Genomic DNA, 6,251 nt, shown 5'->3' on the forward strand with positions numbered 1-6,251 from the left:
TAAGATTAGAGTGATGATTGCCTTACTCCCCTTGTTTTCCTTATCTGGCAGTTGACGTGGTAAATGTCATCTCATCAGTCACGTTACTAGTTTATCACGTCAATCAAGCCTCTAAATTTATAAAAAAAAATTTTAACATTAAATTTTAAATTTCAAAATTTTCAAACCCCAAATTTCACATATTAGTCAAGCCCAATATTAAATCCATTTTCCCCATAATTTCAAAACCCTAAAATATGAAATCTTTTCTCCCCCAAAACCATTTGAACCTTAAAATTTTTCCAAACCCAATTTCAATTTTGTAAAACCCTAGCCACCACCTATCCTTTGTTGAATGATAAACTAACAAGAAAAATGAAAACTTCTTGTTAGATTTTTGCTGTGAGAGAGAAGTTGTAAATGATATAGAAGCAGAAATATCAAATATAATTCACGTCACTTGTTTACCACGTCATTCAAGCCCCTAAATTTAAAAAAATAAAATAAAATTTAACCATTAAATTTCGAACTTCAAAATTTTCAAACCCCAAATTTCACATATTAGCCGAACCCAATATTAAATCCACTTCCCCCATAATTTCAAAACCCTAAAATTTGAAATCTCTTCTTCCCCAAAACCATTTGAACCCTAAAATTTTTCCAAACCCAGTTTCAATTTTGTAAAACCCTAGTCACCCCTATCCTTTGTTGAATGATAAACTAACAGGAAAAATGAAAACTTCTTGTTAGATTTTTACTGTGAGAGAGAAGCTGTAAATGATATAGAAGCAGAAATATCAAATATAATTTTAATCCTACCCAAGTAGCAAAAACAATTCTCTCTTCACTCTTTTGGATCTCAATGGCGGACAAGTTTTGTCTTTGATCGTTTCTATTCTGTACTAACATCTCAGTTGTACATGTAAGTGAGTACCCTTTTAAGTTTGTGTTTCCACAAATTCTACATCTCAATTTAGCATCTAGGTAATTGTTATTTTCTAAGTTTATATTCATTGATTATTGTTGTTGTTTTTGTGTTTTAATGCGAATCTTGCACATTTCTGTTTTTATTTCCATATTTTCTTTCATGTAGATCTTGTTTTGTTCATTCATAACTTTTTTTTTACCATCTTCTCGTCTTTCTAGTTTTACTGTTCAAGTTGAGTTTTTGATTAAAAATTTTTGTAATGTTTTCTAGTTCTTCAATTGTTACTTTTGTAGATCGTTGCTTTATTTGTTTTAATGTCAAGGGTGTGATCTCAGCTGTTTCAACTTTATTTGATCAAATAAAATGCCTTAAACAACCGTTGGGCTTTTGAGATTGACCGTTGAACTGGTGACTTATTGGACGTCCAATATATGATTCATAGTTTTTTACTTGCTTAAGATTTATTTGAGAGCCTATTTTGGTTCATCAGGGTCCTATTATTATAACAAATTTAGATAGATGAGTTAAATTTTGTTGTAATTGGGGTTGTTAATTTAACTAATGACACATTTGGATTTGATCTATTAAAGCGGCATTAGATCCAAACTCATTGATTTTATTATGACTATTTTGACATTTATCATAATTGATTCCAGCCTACAATTCAAAGTTGTTACAATTATGATTGTTGGGATTTGCTTGGATTGAGATTGCAAAAAGCAAGGATCAGCGAAGTGTTAGAGAGTTTGCAGTACTGCTTGATGCATGCCAAGGTTACCTTAATGGGACTGTTTGGATCATATAATGTTTTATTATAGGGGTATATTATATTAACGAAAAGAAATATCACCTTGAAGATTACTAGGAATGTTTAGAAAATGGATTTGGTTGGTTCGAATAAATTGGTGAATAATATGTTTGGATGGGAGGATAAATGGATGGGTATGTTATATAAATTATTAAATTGCCATCTTTTTTAAATATTAATAATAGTATTTTTTATTATTATTTTTTGAATCACTTTTAACCCCGAACATTTGAAATTTTGCTAAAACACCCTAGCCATATAAAACTTTAATTTATAGCAAAATCACCCCCACCCACCCCAAGCCACTGCCGGCAACCAGCCACCACCACCGATAGCAGTCGACAGTCAACGAAATGGCGCACGACTAGCCGTATATGGCTGGTTGTGCATCGACAAACCGAAAAGGGCCATGGATTACAAATCCATGGTAAAAAAAAGGCCAGATTTGTGGCCGTGAAACAGCCATAGAAACACCAAATCTAGTCGTTTTTAGTTGTCTTGCTGGTCGTGCACCATTACGGCGACCGACGTCAGTGGCTGGCAGTGGTCATGGGTGGTTGGGGGTATTTTGTTAACTTTTAAACTTTTTTATGGTTGGAGTGTTTTAGCTAATTTCTCAAATGTAGGGGGGTTGGGTAATTGTTATTTGGTAGACATTTGAGGGCAATTGTGTCCGAAATGGTTTTTAATTAAAGGCAAAATGGGTAGAAAAATCATATGACCCTAGTAATATTTTAATAACACCCTCTAGCAAGGTAATACGATTACCCCCCATACTACCAACAGTAATCACTATTTGCAATAAAAGATTCCAGTAATATTTTATTACTTGCTAACTAAACACAGGATTCTTGCAAAATAAACGAAGATTACCCCCGTTATCTTATTTACCCCCGATCCAAACGGCCCCAATATGGTGAAATTATCTTACTTTTAGTCATTGGGAACCTTAATTTCTCATAAATGTACATCCTATAGTTCTCATTCCTGGATTTTAAAGATATGGTAGATAAATTTTCTTTTAAAGATTTTAAAGAGGTATTCATTTAGATTATAAAATGTGATATTGAGCTTGATTTTTTAAAATTATTTAAAAGTCATAATGTTTTGTTTGATTAACAATTATTTGAAATACAAATTTCATATGCTCTTTGTATCAACTTCTGTAGAATTTCACTGGGTTGAAGTGTGCTTTGAGGACATGTCTAACATCTTTGACACCAGTTGCTCAAAAGGATTAATTGGAGAATTTGTTGATAAGATTCTAAAGATCACAATTGGCATCGATAACAATGTAGATGATTATGGGGAAAAAGTCTCTTGCTTAGTTTGCGTTCAGGTTCGACTATTAAATTCAAGTTGATTATTAGGAGACGTTAAATGCATTACCATACCCAACAATTTCCCTATTCCATCTATTGAAGACTGCTGGATAGCTAGCAGGGGCTACAGTCTTTTCAAAGTTAGATTTAAAGTTCGAGTATCATCAATTCGAGTTAAAAAGGACATTCCAAAGATAGCCTTTCACACCCACGAGGGCCATTATGAGTTCTTGGTGATGCCCTTCGGTTAACGAATGCACCATCTACCTTCCAGGCCCTTAGAATACAATTTTTCGGCCATTATTACGGAAGTTCATTCTGGTTTTCTTTGACGATATTCTCATCTACAGCCTTGACATACTACCCACATTCAACACTTGCGACAAACTTTCCAATTTTGCAGGATAATGCACTGGTTGTCAACCAAAAGAAGAGTCTTTTTGCTCAATACGGTTGGATACTAGCCACTTAATAGCAGCCAAGGGGGTAAAGGCTGACCCGCAAAAGATTGAGCAATGTATCTTGGCCTGTACCGCACAATGTAAAAAGCTTGAGAGGGTTTTTAGGGCTTACGGGCATTACCGCGGTTTGTGAAAGGTTGGTTCCATAGCTCAACCACTTACCCATTATTAAAAAAGGATCCTTTAGCTGGTTGATAAAGCTCAGGGGCATTTGACAATCTTAAGACCACCATGACCACTGTGCCCGTTTTAACGATACCCAATTTTGAGCTTCCATTCAATTCAACAATGCTTCAGGGGCTGGAATGGTGTTGCTTTAGTACGATACTAGGCCTATTCTTTCATCAGTAAGGCTTTCCTCTCAATCTCGGCTTAAGTCAACCTATGAACGGGAACTTATGGCTATTGTCTTTGCCGTTCTAAGTAAGTTATTATCTCATTGGCCCAAATTTATCATCAAGACAGACCAGCGAAGCTTGCAATTCTTACAGACCAAAGGGTTAAAACACCAGATCAGCACAAGTGGATTTCAAAGCTCATAGGATACTCATTTGAGATTCACTACCTTCCGCAATTCTAAGAAGCTAGCTGATGCCTTGTCCTGGAGAGAGGACACAAGGAAACTCACTGTCATTACCACAGTTCGGTTCATGGTTATGATGCTATAGCGGCTGAAGCACAAGCTGATCCGAAGTTACAAGTTATTGTACAAGACCAATAGTCGCCTCACTACCAACTCCGTGAGGTTGTTTATGTGTTTAAAAACAGTTGGTCCTCACTAAAACCAACATTCATTCCTAAGCTACTGGAGATTTCATTGTAGTCCAGTGGTGGCCACTCTGGCTTCTTTCGGACTTATACAAAATTGTGGTTGTGTTTTTGGGAGGGTATCAGACTGGATGTGCTAAAATTTGTTCAGACATGTGCCATTTGCCAAGTTAACAAACATTCTTCACTCAAACCTACAGGGTTGTTACAGCCCCTTCCTATCCACCCCAAGTGTTAATGATCTTTCAATGGACTTCATAGGTGGTTTGCCTAAGGCCAAAGGTTTTGACTTATCTTTGTGGTGGTCAATCGTCTCACGAAATACTCTCATTTCCTATTGTTAACCCATCCTTACACTGCCTAAGATGTCGCTAATGTTTTTATATGTGAGGTGGTAAAACTTCATGGCTTTCCACAATCTATTGTTTCTGATCGCGTATAGGTCTTCATGAGCCAATTTTGGCAAGAATTGTTTAAATCAGCAGTACATCTCTTAAATTTAGCTCCGCCGACCATCCCCAAACAGATGGGCAAACAGAGGTGGTTAACCGATGCTTAGAGGCCTACCTCCGCTGTTTTTGCAGTTCCCAACCCCACAGTGGCCCAAATGGTTAATGTGGGCTGAGTTTTTTGGTACAAAACTACGTACCACAGCTCCACCAAAATGACCCCCTTTAAGGCTCTAATGGCAGGGACCCTCCCATCTATTAAAGTTCACTGATTGCCCCTCCTTGATTGAAGATGTCAACCAACGATTAGGGACAGAAATGCCATATTGGAAGAACTCAAGCACAATTTGGCTGTTGCCCAAGATCAAATAAAGCATCTGCGGATTCAACCGCCGAGATGTCTTTTTCAACCTGGGATTTCGTATATTTGAAGCTCCAACCATATCAGTTTCGGTCCTTAGCTAGGAAGCTCAATGAAAGCTAAGCCCTCTCTTCTATGGCCCCAGGTTTCGACAGAATTGGTCCAGTGGCTTATCGATTGGACCTTCCTCTACTTCTCGCACCACCCGATGTTTCATGTTTCCCAACTTAAACCAAGTCTACATTCTCACAATCCCTGTTCAACAGCTTCCCTCTTTTTTAACTGAAGACTTAGAACACAAGTGCAACCTGAAGCCGCTCTCCACTCGCAAGTTCGGATGGTTCTCTGGAAGTTCTGATTAAATGGCAGGACTTCCCACCATTGGCCTCTTGGGAGGCTTATGACGTGATCTTGCTGCAGTTCCCAGATTTTCACCTTGAGGACAAGGTGGGTCTCGAAGGAAAAAAGGGGCGGGGCGGGAAAGGGGGTATTGATAGGCCTCTTATAACTAAATGTACAAGAAAAAGAAAAAAGCAGTCTGGGAAATTCAGTGGAAAGGGACATGTAAGGGGAATTCAGATTAGAAATTAGTTAGGAGGAATCTCCACGTGAGGAGTGCGGAGAGTGTGATTTCAATTGTATATAAGGAGAGCAATAGCTAGCGGGGATCATGAAATCTGGAATCAGTTGGGAGCCGCTAACCCTCGAATTGCTAGCCACTCTTTTATCTTTTCTCTGTCATTGTTATTTTCTACTTGCATTGTTTGGCCATTTTCAATTCAATATATATATCAGTTTAGTTTCCAGTTACAGAGCTGTGTTGCTGAGTTTTCACTAATAGCATTTTATTAAGCATGGTTGTGTTCTCATCAAAACTAAAATTAATTTACAAAGATACCACAAAAAATACACCAATCACAAAGACTTAGAAAATTAAAAAACAACAGGTGCGCAATCCTTATTATTCTTGGGTTTTCAAAAATTGACAATCAAATGTCAAGTTTGTCCCCATTTGTCAAAAATAACCCCTCCCTTTTCTTAAATTGTACATAACTACCCCTTAAGTTATACATAAACTATCCCTTAGCAAAACCCCATTCTTTACCTGAAATGCTAATAAAATGCATCTATGCCCTCATTTCTGCGTGTGCTAAGAAAGAACGATAAAATGACCA

The sequence above is a fragment of the Pistacia vera genome, unplaced genomic scaffold (assembly GCF_008641045.1).
Source record: "Pistacia vera cultivar Batoury unplaced genomic scaffold, PisVer_v2 Contig451, whole genome shotgun sequence".
Taxonomy (NCBI): Eukaryota; Viridiplantae; Streptophyta; class Magnoliopsida; order Sapindales; family Anacardiaceae; genus Pistacia; species Pistacia vera.